This window comes from Ambystoma mexicanum, chromosome 3q (genome assembly GCF_040938575.1).
Source record: "Ambystoma mexicanum isolate Mex_15411 chromosome 3q, UKY_AmexF1_1, whole genome shotgun sequence".
NCBI lineage: Eukaryota > Metazoa > Chordata > Amphibia > Caudata > Ambystomatidae > Ambystoma > Ambystoma mexicanum.
In genome coordinates this window covers 910,162,871-910,187,636 of record NC_090926.1, presented here as the reverse complement: position 1 = coordinate 910,187,636, position 24,766 = coordinate 910,162,871, and positions in this window count along the sequence as shown.

Sequence of the window (24,766 nt, the reverse complement as noted above, 5' to 3'; positions counted from 1 at the left end):
ATCCGTCACATATTGGAGCCCTTGTGTATGCTGCCAGTAGTTGTCGTACATGGGTAGTGTTTTGATGAAGTTATTTTCATACGGGTATGTGTCCCTCGTTTTCCATTTCAGTGTTGCTAGCCTCCCTTGGAATCGTACTTTTGTTTGGAACAGGGCCAGGTATAGCTGGCATTCTACTGATGTTGCAGGTACCTCAGTAGCCACAAATGTTCTTGATGTGCTCATGGCGTATGGGATCAATGAGCACACATAGCAGTTGTCCTTAGTTGTCCTCTTACCTATTTTGGACATGTGCTGGTACCACATGTTGTTTGAGACATGTGCGGACTCTGTAAGATATGTGCCTACCCGTGGTTATCAATAGATGTACTGCGTTTAACCGTCTTCCCATTTTCTTTTGGTTTACTTGTACAACCTGACACTGTACCTGTTACATCTGTGGTGGGGGGTAGATTATTAGGAGGTGCAGCCATGACATAGGAAGCATAGTGTGCCTGTCAGACAGGGGCAGCAAGTACACCAGTGATAAACAATAGGCCTATAATCTTTATTACAATGGCTAATATTACTGGCATGGTTCACATACCTTTGCTGCGGTCCTGCAGCTTTTTATTTTTGATGATATAGATGCCCGCCTGAAAATTTCTAAAAATAAGCATTAATTTTGTTAGTTTGTTTATTTAAGCTCTCCCTATCATGTAGTCGTTCAGTGCCCAGGCGAAAAGCTGTTCCCACGCTTTCCTTAGCGTCCAATCCCTTAGGGTTGGTAAGTGCTCTTGGAGATGTGGGAACGATTGCTCTATGATCAAAATGAATGCGTTGTAATACACACGTATTCTTCTTTTCTTTAGGTATTTTGGCCTTTTTATAGCGTATACAAATTGGTGTGACAGTGCTTCTGGCGTATTGTCATCTGTGGGCAGCATTTACCCCTGGGCAAAGATGTATGTGTTAGTACCTTTATTCACTTCTTTCTATATAAAACAGTACTGCGCGGTACCTGCATGTGCGAGACAAAATAGAAGAGAACATGCATGTGTCTACGCAGTGTGGTGTAAAATTGCAGATCTTTCGACAATGTTCTTTATTTAGGTAGAGGCTGGGTGGGGCGTGTCTGGTCGGGGCTTGTTGGGGCAGTGTTTGTCTTACTCTGGGATCTCGTGACCATGGGGTGGGCTATGGGCGATTGTTCACTTGTGTCTTTAGGGGGGTCTGGGGTTTGGGCTGTGTTGCCTTTGTCGTTGGTTGCTGTTGCTGCTGCGTTGGCCCTGTCGTTAACGCAAGGGCGGGTCTGATCTTTGTAGGGCTTGATGTCATGCAGGTGAGTCCATGCGTTTTTATCTCGGAGCTTAACAGCTCTAGGAGCTGTTTTTTCCACTTGGTGGGGACCAGTAAACCTGGGGCTGTTCCACCGGCGGTTGAAGTTGCGCAAGAGGACATTGTCCCCCTCTTTTACTGTCCACTGGGCTGGTTGTTTCTGCTCTTCCTTTCTTTCTCCTTCTTGGTGGGTATTTTTCGGCACGCCCCGCGTCCGCTCGATCTGTTGAGAGATAAATGCGACACTAGTACCCAAGGAGGAGACGTATTCGTACATTTCTTCGCCAAAGATAGTCTGTGATGCATGACAATCTGTTATATCCCTTGATGGTGGTGTCAGTGGAAGGTGCATTTGGCGACCGGTAACCACCTTGTGGGGTTTGAGGTGGTGGTCCGACCCTGGCCTGTTCCTTAACTCGAATAGGGCTAAGGGGAGGCAGTAGAGCCAACTTTTCTTAATTGTTTGTTGAATTTTTGCTATCTCTTCTTTTAGGAGGCAGTTGAGGCGTTCACAGATGCCATTTGCCTGTGGATGCTACGCGCATGCAAACATATGCTTCATGCCTAGGAGGGCGGTTATGTGTTGGAACATTTCATTGGCAAAGTGTGGGCCATTGTCACACTGCAACACTTCGCATACCCCCCACCTCGGGAACACCTCCCTCACCAGGAACTTCACCGCTCTGAAGGCGTCTGAATGGGAACATGGACCGGCCTCGATCCACCTTGAGAATGGACACACTACCACAATCATGTATCTGTATCCTTGACATACATTGATCATGTCAACATAGTCAATTTGTAGGTGCAGGAAGGGTCCTTACGGCCGGGGTATAATACCTTTGATCACTTGCAGCGTGTGATCGGCTGTAAATTGTTGACAAGTGAGACAATTGCTTATGAATTTGCAACATGTGAATTTAGTTCGGGACAGAACCACACCTCTTTTATTCGTGCTGCAATCACCTCTTTTCCTGTGTGTGTGGGATGATGTAGATGGGCCAAGGCTGTTTTCAGTAGGGCCAGTGGCATCACTATTTTGCCTGTGTTGTTCTGTCACCATAATGCGTCTGTGGGGGACATTGTGCATCGTCTTTTTACCCATAGCTCCTTCTCTGCCATTGGTGCTGCTGCCTGTAATTCCATTTTTTGATTTTCAGGGATGTGTGTGTACCCATCCTTCATCAACATCTGTCTTGCCCCCGCCCTCCCCTTATCTTTTTTCTTTTCCTGGGGGGGTTCCAGATCTCACCGAAATACGCAGCATGTTTAGCATGTGCGCCTGCTGTTTCGTTACCTTTGGAAATGGGATCATCCCCGTTTGTGTGGCTTGACACTTCACCGACACTTCACCAATGCTATTTCTTTGGGATCTTCAATTACATCAATTAGTTCAGCAAGTAGTAGGCCATGTTGCATGGGGTGCCGTCTGCTCTTCTGAACCCTCTTCGCTGCCACTTAATTAATCCAGAATGTACAGTTGATGTGACGTATGCACTTTCAGAATATATGGTTACTCTTTTGTAATTGCTTTCTTTCAGTGCTAAAATTAGGTCCACTAATTCTGCTGCTTGGGCTGAGTAGTGTTGTGGTAACTGAACGCATTTCACTGGGACATAGGTCCAATCCTCTCTCATTCTCACCACTCTGCTCCTGTTCTGCGTACCCCATTACTCTGGTCAATTGTTGAAGACCCATCAATGTACATTATCTTTCCTCCCTCTAGGGCGTTTTCCTCAACTTTTCTCGCGCTGGAGTAAATTTCAATGGCCTGTGTGCAGTCATGAATGTAGTTGCCATCTTCTACTACCTCTGCTATAAATCTGGCTGGGTTCACGTTGCTGCACCTTACAATAGTTAACTCTGGTCTGGACAATATTACTTCATACCCTGATGCCGTTTGTGTGGTCAAGGTTGATTTTGGTTTGTTCAGTATTGCAAAAGGGCATGTTCGATGTACAGTGTGGTTGGACAGCCCATTGTTATTGAGGATGATTATTCTACCGCAAAAGCTGCGGCGGCCAGATTCTGTTCGCACAGGAAGTGACCTAACATTACAGGGTCCAGGAGTCCACTGTAGAATGCTACTGGTTTGTGTCCCATGCTAGTTTTTTGTGTCAACACTGACCTCATAACTGCTGAGCTACAATGTGAAAAGATGAACAATTGTGCCTCATAATTTGGGGTGGCCAATACTGGTGTTGTTGATATGGCATGTTTCAGTTCCTGAAAGGCCTTTGTCATTTCTCTGATCCATCTCAATTTCTTCTCCCCCCTCTGTGTTTCTCTGGGGCCTCAAGCAGTGGCCCTATGTATGTAATGTAGTCAATAACCCATGGCCTGCATTAGTTGCATAGGCCCAAAAACTGCTGCAGTTCTCTCACCGTCTGTGGCTGTGGTGTGTTTGTTATGGCCTGTGCCCTTTGTGGTGCAATGTTCCTTCCATGCCGTGAAATGAGTTGGCCAATGTAGAGCACCTGTTCTGGGCAGTACTGCAGCTTTTCCTTGTCCACTTTGTACCCTTTTTCTGCTAACACCGTTAGCATTTTCACAGAGTCTTTCCTGCACTTCTCTTCTGTGGTGCTGCAGATGATGATGTCATCTACATATTGCAGCACTGTGCTTTCAATGTCAATGTTACCCAAATCCATTTGTATCACGCTGTTAAAGATGGATGGGGACTCGCAGTACCCTTGGGGCAGCCTGGTTTGTTTCCATTTTGTGTTGCGGTATGTGAAACTTGTCAAGTCTTGTGAGTCAGGGTGCAGAGGTATTGGAAAAAAGGCGTTTCTGAGGTCAATCACAGTAAATCGTGATGCCTCCGCTGGTATTCCACATAGTATAGTGGCTGGGCTAGCCACTATAGGGTATTCTGCTTCTGCAATGTGGTTGAGGGGTCTTAAATCCTGGATGAAATGCCAAGACCCTCCCTTAGCCTTGCACACTGGGTACACAGCAGTGCTGCATGGAGACTCTGATTGTACTAGTATACCTCTGTGTATTAGTGCTGTTATTGTTTCATATATCCCTTCATCTGCTTGCTTTGATAGTGGGTATTGCTTTACTCTTGGCAGCATTGGTCCTTTTTTCAATTTTATTTTCATCCCTCCAATGCTTTTTATACAGCCCACGTCATATGGACTGGTGGTCCATAGAGATGCTGGTACTGCTGCCAGATCCTCCTTGTACAATGGTACAGCTGTAGTGGCTGGTGCCTCTAGCGCCAGTGCCATCTTCTGTGCTACTTCTCTGTATGTCACTGTCACCCAGATGGGAACGCTCATTTCAAACACCATCTCCCCCTCACCATTATCGTCAGCGAAGAGCTCCTCATCAGATACCTGGGTTAGTCGGCACCTTTCTGCTAGTGCTATTACTGCTCTCCATGCTCTCTCTTCCCTGTCCTGGGCATGTACTGCAATGTAGTCTGGTGTTGCTACAATGCTCTCAATGCTCAGTGATATAGTTGCCCCTTCCTTCTCGCTGGCTGGTGTTTTGGGTCTAAAAGGGTAAACTGCTGGTCTCCTCCAAATGTTCCCTTCAATTCCTGGTAGCCATACTATTGCCATGTCTGTCCCTTATTGGAAGATGTCTCCATCTACTGGTTCTGCCCTGGCTACTGTTTTGCCGCAATAAGCCTGTAGTATTTGTCGTGCTGTGAGCATGTTGATGCCTGGTGTGGAGCATATTATTCCTTTTTCAGTAAAGGAGATGGTCATGTTCAATCTGCTCATTATGTCTCTACCCAGTATGTTTACTGGTGATTGTTTTGAGTACAGCAGTGGGAGAAACATATCGTGATCTCCTACAGATAAGATGTTATCAGTGAAGGGAACCAACCCTCGGGCCCCAGAGAATCCTTGAGTGTTCATAGCTTCGCCTGCAGTTTAAACTTTCCCTCCCTTATGCCTGACCTAGTGGCCCCTGTGTCAACTAGGAAGGAACATTTTTTTGTCACCTATCGCCACCTGTATGTGTGGTTCCTTTGCAGGGTTAGGTGTTACTGATAGGATGGGACACATCAATGACATCTGTGGGCTGTCCTATTGTGGGCATAGTGACTGTCCATTCCCCGTGTAAGGGTTGTAACCCAATATTGTCACTTTCCCCAGCTGGGTCTGTGTTACAGCTGTGTCAATGGGTGTTATTGTGTTGTCCTGTATTTGTGTGAGCTGCTGTACTGTTTGAACCTGTTGTTGTTGTTTTGCAGTTGTCTGTTGCTGTGGTTTCATGTATGTTTGTATGTGTAGTTGTGGTTGTTGTGGTCGTTGGGTGTATGCTTGTAATTGTAGCTGAGGTTGTGGCATTGGCACTTGTAGTGGTAGTGGTTGTTGCTGTGTCTCCTGCTGTTGTTGGTAAACTTGTTGTTCCCCCATATGTCCCTGCTGCCCTTGCTCTCCCCAAGCTGCCTGTGCCAGTCTCATTCTGCATGTGCGTGACATGTGTCCCACCATCCCACATATCCAGCATGTCGGTGGTTCCCGTGCTTGCCATTGAAGTCCCCCCATGTTGTCTTGGTACCCCTGCTGTCCTTGTTGATTGTAACCCCCGGAACCCTCCCCCTTGTTGTTGTGTGGGTGGGCCATATCCTCTCCCTCTCATTTGTCTGGCCCTCCCTCTGTAGTTATTTGAGTACCCATTTCCCATTTGCATATAATCCCTCCCGCGTGCGCTGTGTATGGTGGGGGTGGAGGCATCTGTTGTGTCATTATCTGTGCTTGCTGCATTGGTAATACCTGTTGTTGTGTTGTGTCTTGTGTCACTGTGGTCTGCATAGGTGTGGGCACGGTTATCAATGCTCCTTCCATGGCATATTTGGATAACTTCTTTTGGACCAATTTCGCTTCCTCTGTCTTTCTATCTTCCTCCTTTTGTTTCATCTTTTCCTGCCACATCCTGCAGTAGTGCACTATTGTCAGTTGTATTTCTGGCCATGCTTTTGCTTCCATCCCCACCAACCTCTTCAACTGTCTTTGTACTTGCTCCGGTAGCCCTTGTATTAGTATGTGGTAGAAAATTGCTAGTGTTTTTTCCCACGGTTCTCGCGTTTCCAAGCATCACTTCTCCTGAATCTCCTGGATGTAATCAACAGGATCTTCATTCTCACGCATCTTGCATGAGGTTATTGCTCCTATGTCTGATGTGTCTGGGTATTGGACCCTCAATGCCTGCCAGAGTGCATGTCTGCAGTTGGCGAATGGTGCTCCATCATGTGATGTGTCGCTTATTGTTACCCCTGGGAATCCCGCCCTTTTCCAGATGTCATCAGCGGCATCCCCCAGTATGAAAATTAGAGCCCCTTCACGTCTCCCATCGCTAATTTTTGCCCCGCAGTTTGTTTTTCCATCTCATATATCCACTTCCCAGCTCCTCCACTTAGGGATGGAAGTCTGCATTTTATATTTTCCTTATCGGCATGCTTCTAGGGGACATATTGTGGTCTGGCTCCTCCCCTCTCTAGTAGTGGCATTAGATTGTACTCCCTCACCTCCCCCGGAGTCTGCCTGTGTGTGGTTATGTTAGTATATTCATCATCTTCCTCCATATCTGGTAACTCTTCAATGCTATCAATGTTACAGTAGTTTATTCTTTCACCTCCTATATCCTTCCTGCCCCCTCTTGTTACCTTCTTGTCCCATCGTAGACGTGTTTGCTCGTTCTTCCTGCCTGCGTCCTGGGAGGTCCCTAAGTCTGCCGACATATGGGGTGTGTACGGGGGTTGGTGTCAATGGGCGTGGTGTTTGTACAGGTGTTGGTGTTAGTGGGCGTGGCATTTTCCTGGTTGCCTCTCTTACCTTTGTTTCTCCTGTGTTTTGTTCTCCCCGTCTCTCGCATGGTGATTTGCAGTTAGTGCGTATTATGTATAATTTTTCCAAACTCTCCCTATTGTCATCTCTTCCACTGGCGCCCGAACCTTCCTCTTCCTCGCTGCAGAATCCATCAGGAAATGTCAATCCCCACTCTGTGCTTTTCCCCCCCACTGTCACTGTCCTTAAATCTATTAAGTCCACATCTGTGTACTCACCTCCTTTAATCGCAGTCCCTTGTGTTGATGCTGTTGCCACCTCCTTGTCCTGGCGTGTGTACTTGTTTGCTCCATGTTCCACCCTCCTATCTCCTCTCTCCGCTTGCTTCTTCTCCACTACTTCGCCACCTATTTCCGCTCTTTTCCTGTGGAGTTCTTCCAATACCTCTGCGCTCACCTTTGCTAATATCCTTTCCTCATCTTCTTTTCTCCCCCATATTCCCCTTTCCCTCTTTAGTATGCTTTCTATAACCTTCCATTCGGGCGCTTTCAGATATAATCTTCTTTTTCCACAGTCCCATTTCCCTATCATTTTCATCCCTCTCCTCCTCCTTCCTTCTCTTCTCCCTGTGTTCTGTGTGTGCCACTCTTTCTGCTATTGCCCTTATGCGCTCTTCTTCCTTCTACCTTTCTTCCGCCTGTTCCTTCATTCTCGCCATCTCTTCCTTATGTGCCTTTTTTACTCCTGTCTCGTCTGTGTTTCCTTCTCAAACTGCCTAATCAGTGCGCTTCGTACGTTCCTCAATTCTGCCAATCTTTCCTCCAACATCACTTCCTCTTCTTGTGAAGGTCGCCCTTCTCTCCCTTTACTTGCCCTGTTTGTGTCTTATCAATCTTTTCCTTATTTACCTTTCTCACTGCGTCCTCCTCTTCCTCTGTTAGTGTTCCCCGGAGATTCAGAAGCATCTGTGCTGCTATCCACTCATCTGGCCCTATGTTTGCAAAATTCCCCAGGGCCCTCCTTTCGCCCCCCCGTTCCTGCCGGTGTTGTGGTTGAATCTACTGTACCCGCCGCCCCCATCCTTTTTTGACACTTGTATGTGGGTGCCTATGGTGGGGGCTGTATGCAGGGTTGGAGTGTCCCTCAGCAGCTGTTATTTGCTGTCGGGTGGCTTCTCTAAGTTCTGTTACTGGATACAACCCCCCTTCCTCCTTCTTCACTACCTTAGCCATCGGCATGTCCTCTGCCCCTTTTTTTTTAACCTTTACCTCTGCTACCGCAAATGATCCTTCTGCCTCCTCCTCACTTTCTTCAGTGCTGGGCGGGTTCTTGGTTGCCGTACCCCCACCCCCTCCTTTCACCTTCTCTTCTTTTACCTGTTTTTCCTCCCTTATCCCCTTCTCCTCCTTCACCCCCTGTACAACAAAAATTCCCGGGGTTCCTGGTTTACCTCCCTGGAACATCTTCCAGAGATCAAAAACCTCTAAATGGTTTGCTAACTTCTTTCCTATGTATGTGTTGTGTAGGTATGTCAGCAAATAGTGTTGGGTAAACGTGTCAAAGCTGCCATTGGGCGGCCACGGTACCCTTATTTTGTTGTCTGTTTCTTGTGTCCACTCAATACTGTATTTTATAATTTTCTCTTTGTGTGGTGACAATGTTGTGCAGATGTGCTGGAGTGGTGTAGTTAAAGCGCTCCCCATGTATCTCCACCCTGCTCCCGCCCCTGATCCATAGTAAGTGTCCATGTGACAATTGTACTTTTCTCAACGTTAACCTTTTACCTGGCCCCGTAAACTGGGGACTTTCGACTGTCCACTGAAAGGAAAAGCACTTTTAATTTTACACTACTTAGTTTTTGTTGTTCCTTTCTCTCCGATGCTACAACTATGGCCCCCTTCGGCCATGGCACACAAAGCCCCCTGCGGCCATGTGTCCTGTGTGGCGTGCCTCTGGGCTGCCCCACCTTCCTGTGCTGGCTGTACTTGGCAGACCTTCTACTTAGTTCCTCCTCCTCCCCATCCCTGCTGTCTGCTCAGCCCCCTTCCTTCTTGTGCAACCCCTTTGTCGAGTGCGGCCGGCGTTCTCCATGCGCGGCCACCTCCCCCCTTGGCTCCTCCCTGTTCGAGCGTGGCCGGTGTTCTCCATGCGTGGCTGCCTCTCCCCCTTTGCCCCTACCCTTTCGTACCCCCTGTCCCCGACCACACTTGGATGAACGCGAGATGGTCGTGGTGTCCCATACAAGTCCTATGGGTGACGTCACCAACCTCTACAAGATATTGCAAGTACGTACAATTTTTTAGAACCTTATGAACGTGCGCTATATTTTTACACTTGTATTCCCCGTTAACCCCACAGCTGTCTTCCCACTACGTCTGGAGTGGAGTAATCAACAATCAATTTACTTAGTATAATCGGACTGCGCACGCTGCGTCGCCTCGCGTGTGACACGCCCCCTCCCCAGGGGAGCTTAACCAGCCAATTATCTTCCGCACTCGGGAAACAATCTAGCTACCCTCTGCGGGAAAACATCATCTACCTAACGAGCTTCAACACTCAATTAGTAGGGATCCTTATCTACTCATTGATCTACAACGTCAACTCATAGGAAAGCCACACCCCCCCTTATACAGGTATCCGCAATCTAAACCAATCTGCGCCCTCTAATAGTCGTACATGGGTGCTCGAGGCCCCACCCAATTCACTTTGTGATGCTGTAGGGGATGGCCCTCGTGCCTGTCCCGCTACACCTCACACCTCTGTCGCCGCTGATCAGTCAAAATCAACTTCCACACACTGCTACAACCACCTGCCTCCCTCTTTACAATTCCTCCCCCCTCCCGCACAACATTACATTGCTGGTTCGGTGTGCCATACTCACCAAATCCTAGTGAGCCGGGCTGCTCGACCGCAGGCTACCCTCCAAAGCGGCTCACCACCTCCCCCTGTCTGGACCGCGTCTGGACACTTGCCAACCGCGGGCGGGATACTTCTCAAGTCGGCTCCCGACGGCCAATGTCTGGATTGCACTGTCTGGTCTTCTCACAGTTCCGCGATGGTCCTGTATTCCTCAAAAGGGGGCAACGGCAGAGGGGGCCGTGCTGCCGTGTTGCCTCGTTATAAGAGGCCTGGTAGTTGCCCTTAGGTTAGGTAGACCTCAAACAGATCTCAGCAGTGCCTCCAACTTGTCGGGGTGATTTCCAGGGGGCCAGCAGAGCCGTCCCCGGACCTCTGGGGATGGGGAGGCCCCAACTGCTCCCGTGTCCCAAAAGGAGTATGAGGCACACACAAGAGCAAAGTAATTACTGCTGTTTATTATAGTAACGGCAGGGATAGTTCTCAGCTCGTATGCATCCGGTGAGACTCTCAGTGTTAGTGGGGCTCGCAGGCCCTTTTTACCATAGTATGATGCGCTACTTGCGTCACCTGGGAAAATTGTCACAAAACCTAACGCCAGTTCGGGTTGGTTCCCCGAGTGGTAGGGTTAGTATAGTTACCTATAGGAGGAAATATTAGTGGATAAGGACGGGTCAGGTGGTACACTTGGGCTGTCCCTAACAATTGCTACTACAAATTAGTTACAAGGGGCACTTGGTGATTGGCTAACTAAAATGGCGTCAGTGAGGAGCCCCTTGTGGTGGTCGGTCAAAATACCGAAAATTAAATCTCGAATTGCAAAAAGCACGAAACAAAAATCTCGAAAAAAAAAAATATCTAATTTTTTATTTATTTATTTATGTGTTTTTGGGGTCAGGTAAGTAAAAAAAAAGGGGTAAAATAAAAAAAAAAATGAAAAAAGAGGGTTGGGGGGAACCCCCCCATTTTGAAAAAAAACCCATTGAAAAAAGAATTCGAGATTTTTTTTTTCGAGATTTTAAATTGGTGCTTTTTTTTTCGAGATTTTACTTTTCGAGATTTTGACTATAAACCGCCCCTCGTATTCTGATTGGTTCTGTCGCGAGCCCCCAAGCCGGGGGCCATCGCCGTTCCCAGCTCGCGATGTACTTGGTGTTGGCAACAATTTGCAACTATGTGTTTAGTGGTGGACCCAGAGAATCCTTGAGTGTTCATAGCTTCGCCTGCAGTTTAAACTTTCCCTCCCTTATGCCTGACCTAGTGGCCCCTGTGTCAACTAGGAAGGAACATTTTTTTGTCACCTATCGCCACCTGTATGTGTGGTTCCTTTGCAGGGTTAGGTGTTACTGATAGGATGGGACACATCAATGACATCTGTGGGCTGTCCTATTGTGGGTATAGTGACTGTCCATTCCCCGTGTAAGGGTTGTAACCCAATATTGTCACTTTCCCCAGCTGGGTCTGTGTTACAGCTGTGTCAATGGGTGTTATTGTGTTGTCCTGTATTTGTGTGAGCTGCTGTACTGTTTGAACCCGTTGTTGTTGTTTTGCAGTTGTCTGTTGCTGTGGTTTCATGTATGTTTGTATGTGTAGTTGTGGTTGTTGTGGTCGTTGGGTGTATGCTTGTAATTGTAGCTGAGGTTGTGGCATTGGCACTTGTTGTAGTGGTAGTGGTTGTTGCTGTGTCTCCTGCTGTTGTTGGTAAACTTGTTGTTCCCCCATATGTCCCTGCTGCCCTTGCTCTCCCCAAGCTGCCTGTGCCAGTCTCATTCTGCATGTGCGTGACATGTGTCCCACCATCCCACATATCCAGCATGTCGGTGGTTCCCGTGCTTGCCATTGAAGTCCCCCCATGTTGTCTTGGTACCCCTGCTGTCCTTGTTGATTGTAACCCCCGGAACCCTCCCCCTTGTTGTTGTGTGGGTGGGCCATATCCTCTCCCTCTCATTTGTCTGGCCCTCCCTCTGTAGTTATTTGAGTACCCATTTCCCATTTGCATATAATCCCTCCCGCGTGCGCTGTGTATGGTGGGGGTGGAGGCATCTGTTGTGTCATTATCTGTGCTTGCTGCATTGGTAATACCTGTTGTTGTGTTGTGTTTTGTGTCACTGTGGTCTGCATAGGTGTGGGCACGGTTATCAATGCTCCTTCCATGGCATATTTGGATAACTTCTTTTGGACCAATTTCGCTTCCTCTGTCTTTCTATCTTCCTCCTTTTGTTTCATCTTTTCCTGCCACATCCTGCAGTAGTGCACTATTGTCAGTTGTATTTCTGGCCATGCTTTTGCTTCCATCCCCACCAACTTCTTCAACTGTCTTTGTACTTGCTCCGGGAGCCCTTGTATTAGTATGTGGTAGAAAATTGCTAGTGTTTTTTCCCACGGTTCTCGCGTTGCCAAGCATCACTTCTCCTGAATCTCCTGGATGTAATCAACAGGATCTTCATTCTCACGCATCTTGCATGAGGTTATTGCTCCTATGTCTGATGTGTCTGGGTATTGGACCCTCAATGCCTGCCAGAGTGCATGTCTGCAGTTGGCGAATGGTGCTCCATCATGTGATGTGTCGCTTATTGTTACCCCTGGGAATCCCGCCCTTTTCCAGATGTCATCAGCGGCATCCCCCAGTATGAAAATTAGAGTCCCTTCACGTCTCCCATCGCTAATTTTTGCCCCGCAGTTTGTTTTTCCATCTCATATATCCACTTCCCAGCTCCTCCACTTAGGGATGGAAGTCTGCATTTTATATTTTCCTTATCGGCATGCTTCTAGGGGACATATTGTGGTCTGGCTCCTCCCCTCTCTAGTAGTGGCATTAGATTGTACTCCCTCACCTCCCCCGGAGTCTGCCTGTGTGTGGTTATGTTAGTATATTCATCATCTTCCTCCATATCTGGTAACTCTTCAATGCTATCAATGTTACAGTAGTTTATTCTTTCACCTCCTATATCCTTCCTGCCCCCTCTTGTTACCTTCTTGTCCCATCGTAGACGTGTTTGCTCGTTCTTCCTGCCTGCGTCCTGGGAGGTCCCTAAGTCTGCCGACATATGGGGTGTGTACGGGGGTTGGTGTCAATGGGCGTGGTGTTTGTACAGGTGTTGGTGTTAGTGGGCGTGGCATTTTCCTGGTTGCCTCTCTTACCTTTGTTTCTCCTGTGTTTTGTTCTCCCCGTCTCTCGCATGGTGACTTGCAGTTAGTGCGTATTATGTATAATTCTTCCAAACTCTCCCTATTGTCATCTCTTCCACTGGCGCCCGAACCTTCCTCTTCCTCGCTGCAGAATCCATCAGGAAATGTCAATCCCCACTCTGTGCTTTTCCCCCCCACTGTCACTGTCCTTAAATCTATTAAGTCCACATCTGTGTACTCACCTCCTTTAATCGCAGTCCCTTGTGTTGATGCTGTTGCCACCTCCTTGTCCTGGCGTGTGTACTTGTTTGCTCCATGTTCCACCCTCCTATCTCCTCTCTCCGCTTGCTTCTTCTCCACTACTTCGCCACCTATTTCCGCTCTTTTCCTGTGGAGTTCTTCCAATACCTCTGCGCTCACCTTTGCTAATATCCTTTCCTCATCTTCTTTTCTCCCCCATATTCCCCTTTCCCTCTTTAGTATGCTTTCTATAACCTTCCATTCGGGCGCTTTCAGATATAATCTTCTTTTTCCACAGTCCCATTTCCCTATCATTTTCATCCCTCTCCTCCTCCTTCCTTCTCTTCTCCCTGTGTTCTGTGTGTGCCACTCTTTCTGCTATTGCCCTTATGCGCTCTTCTTCCTTCTACCTTTCTTCCGCCTGTTCCTTCATTCTCGCCATCTCTTCCTTATGTGCCTTTTTTACTCCTGTCTCGTCTGTGTTTCCTTCTCAAACTGCCTAATCAGTGCGCTTCGTACGTTCCTCAATTCTGCCAATCTTTCCTCCAACATCACTTCCTCTTCTTGTGAAGGTCGCCCTTCTCTCCCTTTACTTGCCTCGTGCCCTGTTTGTGTCTTATCAATCTTTTCCTTATTTACCTTTCTCACTGCGTCCTCCTCTTCCTCTGTTAGTGTTCCCCGGAGATTCAGAAGCATCTGTGCTGCTATCCACACATCTGGCCCTATGTTTGCAAAATTCCCCAGGGCCCTCCTTTCGCCCCCCCGTTCCTGCCGGTGTTGTGGTTGAATCTACTGTACCCGCCGCCCCCATCCTTTTTTGACACTTGTATGTGGGTGCCTATGGTGGGGGCTGTATGCAGGGTTGGAGTGTCCCTCAGCAGCTGTTATTTGCTGTCGGTGGCTTCTCTAAGTTCTGTTACTGGATACAACCCCCCTTCCTCCTTCTTCACTACCTTAGCCATCGGCATGTCCTCTGCCCCTTTTTTTTTAACCTTTACCTCTGCTACCGCAAATGATCCTTCTGCCTCCTCCTCACTTTCTTCAGTGCTGGGTGGGTTCTTGGTTGCCGTACCCCCACCCCCTCCTTTCACCTTCTCTTCTTTTACCTGTTTTTCCTCCCTTATCCCCTTCTCCTCCTTCACCCCCTGTACAACAAAAATTCCCGGGGTTCCTGGTTTACCTCCCTGGAACATCTTCCAGAGATCAAAAACCTCTAAATGGTTTGCTAACTTCTTTCCTATGTATGTGTTGTGTAGGTATGTCAGCAAATAGTGTTGGGTAAACGTGTCAGGATTTTTGTCTGAGAGGCTCCTGCCTGGGGACTCTTGCTTGCGGCCTACTCGGGCCTAGTTTCTGGGTGGCGGTATATAATCCATAATATGGGGTCGTGAGGGCAACAGGGTGGAGTCTTCATAGGGATAGGTAGTGAGAAAGCATCTGCAAGCATGTATACACGAGCTCTTCAGGCGTCTTGCGTTTCTGCGGTGCTGTAGAAGGCCCATGTGAAACATAACAACGATGAGCGTCTGTGGCTGTGTCAGTCCGCTACGTCATAGCACTGAGTATGTTCTTCGTGTGGGTTGGTGTGTGAGTGACCAGCGTGCATGGTGACACATGTGTTCTTGTCTGTTGGCTATGTCGTCATGGCATCTCTAACAATGTTGGTGTTTTGTGGTTGTTGTCTAGTCGAGCGTGGTATTGGGCACGCTCCTCGCGTGTGTCGGCTGTGGACACATGATACCTTGTCGTCTGGTAAGGAAGTGAATGGGTCGAACTCCTCTCGCGGGGGGTGCTTGGGCCGTGATTCCCTAAGTCAACGTCTGGATGAGAATGGGGGAGGGTATTTTCCCAATTTCCCACTTCAGTCCGTCCTCAATAAATACAATAATAATAAAAATAATAATAATAATATTGTATCTAACTCTGGGTCTCACATAAAGATGATGCTGGCGGCTTCAGGTAGGCAGTAACTTTCTTCTTAAGCCACAAGTACACATAAAGACAGACTACACCTACTGTCCACCTCTCTCTACATTCACTGAAACCTACTCACTAAACATTCACTGAGCTAGAATCCACCATAGATACATCAATATTTCATTTCACCTTCATAGTGGTCTTGAGGACAGGAATCAAGGCCCAACAGTTTCCCAGGGATATTTGTATGGAAATTCAAGGAAAGCAAGGGAAGGATTGTCAGTGTGGTGGATGTGATTGAGTTCTGTTTTTTTCTATCCAAATATGAGGCTGGATGAAGACTTGTGGGAGATTTAGTATTCGAGACTGAGGTAGAGGGAACGGGTGTTGTCAAGTCAGAATTACGATCATTCCGATCTGTATCGATTTGTCTTCTCCACAGAGGAAGGGGATTGGTGTGCGAGAAGGTGAATAAAATGAAACATCAACCACTGATCTGATATGAACAAGTGCCAAGTTCGCAGTCATCACTAGCATTAAAGGTTTTGACCTTAGGTGATTATAGGAAGAGTGAGGGTGGTCTGAGTGCTATTGTGGTTTGTTGAATTAAGAAATGCTAGATCTCTCACATAGTCATTGTGGTTGTATCAGCTTCTGGCCATCAAACTTGTTTTTTTGGGCTTCCTATTGATATTGCTGATTGGTGATGTGTAGGTAGAGTGAAGTGTCATCAAGATAGAAACAAGAGACCAAGCTAAGCTGGTTGCAGTATATGTGTGAGGGGAACTCTTGAGGACATGCACCTGGGACATTGATAGGAATCAGAGTGCTGGAATCAAGTTTGCGTTGGCATCTAGATCGGAGGTGAACTGGGCAGAAAGGTGAGCTGTCGCTTGGTTGACGCAGGAGATGGTCCTGTGTTCCCTGCATCGACTACTAGGCTTGTCAGCACCAGAAGTCGCCTTTGGCTACAGCTTTGTAGGCCACTTTTCATGTACTGAACACACTCGTTTTAGGAGCACGAAAGAAGAGGATAAATCGGGTGTGTCGAGATTTGTTTGGATGAGGAGGTTCGTCATGGGCCTTTAATGGCTGCTGATTTTTAGATTCAGAAATATTTTAGTGGGGAGTGGCGATATGTTCACCATAAGTAGCTCATGATATCATACATCCTGCTCGTCATCTTTCATGAGTATTGCAAAATTATAGAAAGAATCGAGAAGTCTCAGTGCATACCAGACATGTTGGGAGTGCATCTGACCTTTAAAGTCAGAAAACATGCCTAGTCACATTAGTACATAACAACTATTACATCGTTATACTTCGGGGCAACAGGCAAGAAGGTATGAAATACTCCCGGCAGGGCTGCAGGGATTGGTATTCTGACTATTTTTATAAATTGTTGTAGGTAACTGGGATGCTGACATTTCAAGGAGGGTGGCGCAAATACAGCATCATTACCATTAAGCCCCATCAGAAGTCAAAGTTACCATTTTAAATCCCTTTTGAGGCATGCACCTTGGTGAGCGGGGATAATGGCTCGATTTGGAAGTCAATTGAAACTGTGCACCTAATTGAGGAGGCTTGCGTTTATGATTTTGTTAGAATTGCTAGCACCATTGCACCTCTTTCCCTCATTATCAATATGTATCCCAAATAATGGGCCTGATGTAGAAAAGCGTTTTTCAATGGGGGAATCCCACTGTGTCCTGTAAGTGAGAGGATGTGCTTTCTTCTGAAAGTTGTTTTTCTTTTAGCCTCTGAGTAATCATCACCACGGATTTGCCACTTCACCCATTTATCAGCTTGGTTCACCTTTCTCCGTAAATGCCCCAAATGGCTGGTGGCCTGTAGTTGGTTACGTCCGAGTAGGAAGAAGGACACGGGAACATCAGGAAGGGACCACTCCTCTGAGCACCTCACATTCAAAAGTCGTCTGAAAATGTCGATTACAAAAATAATAATAATTTGGTTTGATGCACTATTCTTTCCACAGCCTTGATCCAACAGCCAATGACCTTGTGATCACCACGACACGGGCAAATGAATGCTGCCAGATGTCTTTGCAACGAAAAAAACAGAGTGGAAGAAAAGGAAGCAGGAGAAGTGTAAAAATAAAAAGAAACCATGGCCCTCATTACAACCTTGGCGGAGGACCATGGTGCTATTAGCACCATGGTCCATGCCGCTAAGGTTACGATTCCGCCATGGTGGATGGCGGAATTACCGCCCCATTCCAAGGTGAGTGGGGCGGTAATTCCCCATTCATCATTTGCCCTTCCCCATTCCCATTTTTGCGCCCATAGGGCATAATGGGAATGGGGAAGGCGCTAATTACGGCACCGTAAATTACGGTGCCGTAATTAGCCCCAAAGTCCCTTTGCGGGTTGGATTTTAGCAGGCGTTAAACACCAACCCGCAAAGGGACACTTGTAATCAGGCGTTAAGGGTTTAACGGCGCCGACGGCGCCATTAAACCCTTAACGCCTGGTTTACAATATAGAACAATTAAAATTATGTTAAAACAAATTCTTTACTACTGCCGACGCAAAGCGCAATAGCAGTGGATCTAGTAGGATGTTCACATGGATCTGTGATTATTGGCCTAAAAAGGAACTAGTATTAATTAGCGCCACATAATTCATGCATTGAGTTTTCCTAGCATGCAGAGCATTTGGCTCCATCGATGATGCCATGTCGCATAGCTTCCCATATGCAGGATCTCAACTCTTGGCACGGAAGAATTTGTGTCCCGTGTTCTGCTATGATAGAGTGGCATGAACCCCGAGGTCAGCTCTACGAAGTGGCACCCTTCTGTCAGCGTGGAATGTGGGCAGGTGGGGAACGGACGAGGTGGACCCCTCTGGAGGTCTCTGCTCTTGCTGGCCAGATGCACAGATCCCTGGTTGAGGCCACTGAGGTGTGCTCGGCTGTGCCCTGGGTGGACGGCAGGAATCTGCGTCAGATCTGTCCTGCACCTCAAGAAGGTAGCATTCCCTTTTGCTTGCAGGAGCGCCCTGGGCTGTTCTCAGCGTATTCTATCAGTGGAGGTAAAGACATTTCAAATGGAAGATGGCGCTTCTGTCGTTGATAGGTCAAATATCAGCCCTGAGCTTTATACACAAAAATGACTTGCAAAGGAAAAGCCCACTAAGAGAGTAACAAACCATCATTCTGAAACGTTCAGACTTGTTATCTGCAGGTGCAGGACTGAAGGCTTTCCCTTTTTCATGTATACATTTCAAATGGGACGTGTCAGGTAGGTTTGAAGCATTATTTTCCAGCTATCAATTCAGTTTCTCCGATTTTTAATGATATGATATGATGGGTTATTACGGTTCTTGTACGAGGTATGCTATTACATAAGTAAGACAAATGTGTTCTTTTAATATAAGTAAGTGGTTTTACTGTAAAGACTTGTGAATGAGAAGAACATATATTTTTTAAAAATTGGGACAAGACAAAGAGGTTAGTGGTTTTGTATATGACCGACCGAGTGCGATGCTCATGGGAGTGAGTTCCAGAACTCATAGAAAGCACGCCTTCCCAAAACTGGGTTTCTGGTGAAGCACACTTTCCAAGCGCCCTGGGCTTCTGTTGTATGGATTGTCTCTGCAGATCACAGAACCACCATTAGGTAAAGCTTGAAAGGCACTGATGTCCATTTTGCATGTAGCTTTCTAGTGACCTTAGTGCAACTTGAGGTTTTCATACTCAAAGCAAATGGATCGACTAAGCATTTTAGCTGCACAGTTCCACACTATCTGGAGCCTCTCTATGCAGTGCACGGTGAGCTGGGTGTATAATCCATTCATGCTGCTCAGTATGCAAAGGCAGGGAGTAATCATTCCAGGTACATATCCCATATGTGTGGTCATAGACCCACATGTCTGCTAACAAACTAGGTCAACCAACGTTGCTATCTTGGCATAATCCAATAGTTGTGTCCCAGACCTGCACTGACTCCATCGCTGGTCTAAAAAGCTGCAGTCTTTCTTCCTGGCTAGTAGAGCTGTGTGCATAATGCATTCCTGCAGCCCAGTATGCAAAGTAATCATTCCAGGTTCATATCCCATAGACCCACATGTCTGCTCAGGTAGAAGAAACTAGGTCAACCAACGTTGCTATCTTGGCCTAATCCAATAGTTGTGTCTCACATTTGCACTGACTCCATCGCCAGTGGCTCTACAAAGCTGCAGTCTTTCTTCCTTGCTAGTAGAGCTGTGTGCATAATTTATTCCTGCAGCCCTGTATGCAAAGTAATCATTCCAGGTTCATATCCCATAGGCCCACATGTCTGCTCTCTTACAAGAAACTTGGTCAACCAACGTTGCTATCTTGGCCTAATCCAATAGTTGTGTCTCACACTTGCACTGACTCCATCGCCAGTGGCTCTACAAAGCTGCAGTCTTTCTTCCTTGCTAGTAGAGCTGTGTGCATAATGTATTCCTGCAGCCCTGTATGCAAAGTAATCATTCCAGGTTCATATCCCATAGGCCCACATGTCTGCTCTCTTAGAAGAAACTCGGTCAACCAACGCTGCTATCTTGGCCTAATCCAATAGTTGTGTCTCACACTTGTAGTGACTCCATCGCCGGTAGCTCTCCAAAGCTGCAGTCTTTCTTCCTGGCTAGTAGAATATCAGTCAATTTCTCCATATCCAGGTGGCCACTTCCACTGGGTTGTTTGCCGAGGAATGAGAGGCCTTCTAAAGGCTGCCAGAGATGAATGAAAACTAGGTTTGAGTGTCATTGGAGGAGTGGTAGCATTGCAGACTGGGGAAGAATATCACATTCCCCATACAGCTGTCAGAAGAGAACAAAGCGTGACCCCTTTGATATGTCAATATGAGCAAAACCCTCAGGAGTCCAAAAGGGAACCCGTAGAAACCTTTTTGGTGCAGCTCTGCAGGCCCGAAGCAGCACACGGCAAAATGGTCTCCAACTGGGCCGTCAAGTGAAGTAGCAACACCTCATGATGAGCAGTATCACATTCTGCTGAGCCGGGCGTGTCCAGTATGACCTGTGCCGACAGACAGCCACTTTCTCTCGCAGACACCGGGGCAGCCGCGTAACTGTCTCTGAAGCCAGACATTGTGACATTGATAACCCCAACCTCTTCCAAGCCGCTCTCTTGACTTGCACTGAAGAGCAAACCGATACAGCGCAGAAGGTTTCCACTAACTCGTCAGTTCTGCTCTATGAATAGGGACTGTTATGGCGGGTTGCTTGGCAACTGGAGCTAGTGGGACCACTTCATTGCATGGCTAAATTTACATTCTGAGCAGAAGAGCAACTGTAAGCTTGTTTTTGACAGATAATGTGGGCTAGTAAAATTAAATTAGTCATTAAAACGAGTGGCTCGTTGGCCTGCCGCTCTACCAGAAATTTCAACACAAGAGGCCAGACTCAATTTCCAGTGAATATGTCCCCACAGAGGGCCATGCACTCTAAATTATATCTGTTGTATTTTTCTATAGTGAATACAACCAGCAATTGGCTTGTTGACATTCCAATGAATGCTTTTTATGACGTAGAAAGTGCCCTTGTGTCACTGGTGCAATGTACCATTCGCATCCTGTAACAGCACAGGAAACAAGTAGAATACAAGCGAAAGAACAGGCAATAGTTACGTCCAAATGCACCCAGAGAGCTTCTTGACAATGTACGGTTCTTTGTCGTTACACTGCTGTCATTACATATACCGATGTTTTTAGCAGCAGTGTAATTTGGACGTAACTATTGCTTGTTCTTTTGCTTGTATTGTACTTTTTTCCTGTGCTGTTACAGGATGCGAATGGTACATTGCACCAGTGACACACATCGGTATATTTTGGCATCAGTGTAAAGAAATTGGGCCTAATATACAAAATATTTAGTGTGGCGCAAAGGTACTTTGTGCGTTAAAAGTACACTTTGTGCCATGCTAAAAACGATTTTCCGCTTCATGAATCGGACTTTACGCTGGTCCTCCTCGCTTTGCGCTGTGCTGCAGCGCTTTGCGTGACACACCAGGGGAGGGCCAGTGCAATGAAATAAATAGGGCGCGTAACATGCAAAATCCCTGTTTAATGCAGAAAATGAGGAAAAACATGGTTGTGGGGAGGGAGGCACCGCGCAAATGACAAACATGCCATATCAAGCGCAAAGGAACCCCTGTTCACAGAAACCATTGCTCAATAACCTGGAGTCCAAAGGAGAACACATATCTCGCAATCTTACTGCTACCTGATACAGGTTGCATAGTACAAAGCGCAATGAAAGCACAAGTATAAAAGCACAATGCAGCCCTATTGAAGATAGGACTTCCACAATGCCGCACCCTGGTTTACTTGCACTGATTTTACTACGTGGAAGAATGAGATGGAGGATGTGGAGGAGGGCCTGAATCTTACATCCGCGAACCACATTATTTGTGATGCCAGATGATGAGGTATTTGGAAGATACTGATTCCCACCCCATGTCATTCTAGACCTGGTCAGGAAGTGGGAGAATGATCTGGCATCACCCACCATGTGCTCAAACGCACTGACACCCCTGGTGAAAATACTATCAGCCTTACACTTCCTGCTAGCTGGATCATTCCAGCACACCACAGCCGCTGTTGGGGACATATCACAGCCTACACAATCCAAGTGCCTCCACCTGGCATTGTGCTGCATTCTTGCATCTGTGTATAGGCAGATGCACATGCCATGCGTACTGCAGGAAAAGCAGAGAATGCGCCAGGAATTCTACAAAATTGCACACTTTCCACGGGTCCTGGGAGCCATCGTCTACATCACATGTAGCGATCCAGCCCCCTCTAGAGACTGAGCACATATATCACAACAGGAAACATTGGCATTCAATCAATACACAGGTGATCTGCGATGCCAAGGGACATATCATGCATGTCAATGTAAATTATCTGGGATGCACGCATGATAGCTACATCTTACGCCATTCACCCATATACCAGGCCCTTACATCGGGAACCTTTGGAAACACCTGGCTGCTGGTTGAGTATCACCTATGATGCACATACAAGCAGTCACATGACACACAGAAAGAACAACCAATGACAATGCTAACAACAACCATTTTCCCCTTTGCAGGGGACAGTGCCTACCCGCTATTACCGTTCCTGTTGACAACCATCAGGAATCCAGCCCCCCCCAGGTGAGGCAAAATACAACATAGCACACTTTCACTCCCTTGGCCACTCAGGTGGCATATTGCTATATGCACCCCCTGTAGTATGCAAGATCACCGTGGCATGTTGTGTCCTGCACAATATTGCCACATGTCATGGCACAGCAGTAGAGCTGCAGGAGACACACATCCCTCATCCACAGGCACTATCCATTCCCCTAGTAGGCCAAAAGGCACAGGGTTGCACAAGGGTACTTCATCTGAACTGCAACCCCAGTGGAGGACACACAGTGTAACCACATCCCTGACACCCTTCAATTATGCAACAGGGCCAATCCAGCTTGCCCATAAAAACACCCTGACAATGTGAGTCTGTCAGAGGCAAATTGCATGTGCCCCATTACACCAAAACCATTATGGCCCTCCATCCATCCACATCCATCACATCAAATGCACAAACCACCTACACAGTCGTATCAAGATGAAAAAACAGTATCCTTGTCATAGCCACAAAATCTGAAACAGATTGACGACATCCCGAGACACAATGTCAGCATACCATGTGCTCCCCTGAGTGGCATGAACCAACCTCAACAAAGTCCTCACCTGACTGCCATCTACATGATGTCTCCCTCAGCACCAATGCTGCTGGGCCTGCTCACCTCCACACAAACCTGCCATGTAGATGCACCTGCAATGGGTAAAATGAACATCTGCCCAACCACCTCCTCCACATTCATGTCTATGATACCATCAACATGTCCCCATCCAATCATGAAGATGCTCACCAGGAATACCAGAAGAAAACTAGCCAACAACAGGATACACAAATAGAAATAAAAAGATAAGGTAAACACCCATCGTCCTCAGCAGTACTTGACCATATTAATGGAAACACATCAGCAACATGACACATGAGAAGGACATACCAGCATCCGGCACCTACACCTCACCAGCATTGCCCCGCATACTACACACATCACCCACATGTATACATGTCAACTGGATTATCCACCTATCTTCAATGAGACTGTCAGGTGGTTTGCATGCCCATGCAACATGTACAAGTGTGGACTGGGATCAAAAAGAGGCTATGGAAATTATACCCAAAGTGACCCCATATCACACTTCAGCTACATGGCCAACCCAATTCCCATGACAAAATGTGGAAACACCACACAAACGAGGCCCAGGGTGCAGAAGCCTACAGTGAAATTACCATAGTACCCAAAAGGCCAGTCCACCATTGATCATGTAGAGGCTACTGGCAATGACACATGGCAGCGGATGGCATGCAAGACTGGCATGACAGGAGTACCAACGGAATGCTACACAAAAAATGAAGCTAGTGCATGGCCCCTCTCCAGAAGCATTTACACAGGAACATCCCAAGGAGACTGTATCCAAGCAGCAAGTCATGGATGTGCAACCAGACCCAAATCACATGCTTGGGTGATCAAGGAGACATGCACACACACAGACATGTAGGTAAATTCACATCTTCTGCGACAGTGACCATCAACCAAACAACACCCAATCACAACATCGATGCAAACCCCACGTGTGCCACAGCATGCCATTATTGGGGTGCATACATCACCAGCCATGAACAAGATTGCTAGTACAGAGCCTTACCTGCTGGTACAGCTGTAGTGCTGTGAATCCCTCATCACCTCAACCTAACACTGTGCCTCAACATTGGTGCAAGGGGGGGCCAGTGTCCAGCAGAGGCAATGGGGAATAGAGTAGGACTTTGGTTCTGGGGGGTCCTCTCAGAGAGTGCGACTACTGAATGAGGCAAGATACCTGTAACAACATAGTACATTGGTATGGACCAGCTAAAGATATCAGTCATATAGACAGCACATTTGAGAATCAAAGTAGAATGTGCAGCTGTATGTGGGAGTCTGAAGCAGTCCACAACACCGCATCAGTTTACACCACTGTGCATAGCCGCATGTCGAGTCTTCCAACTCAAAATGCCCTCGAGAGGGCAATGGCCCAGACATTAGGGGAACAAATAAGAAAAAAGAGTCCACCTTGGACAGGGGTACAAATCAAATGGAGACCAACCTGGATGAAGACAACAAATAAAAAATACCACCTTGGACGGGGGCAACAATCAAAAAAGAAGAATGTGAATAGTCCATCCTGGATTGCGGGGGGGGGGGTCCAAAAATGTAAAAGAATAAAAAATCAAAATGCATACCCCCCTCCATGGGTTCATGGACACCAGGCCACACGAAGAAGAAGTGGTGTGGGCAAGAGGATAGAGGTGTGTGTGCACAGGGTTAGGGAAACACCTACATGGTTCAACTGGGACCACCATCCTGTAGTGGATCCTCAGATGGTGCACTCTGACCATGCAGCGCCAAAGCCGGGTCCTCATTGGCTATGGCCACTTGTGAGAGGTATGAGGGTCCCAA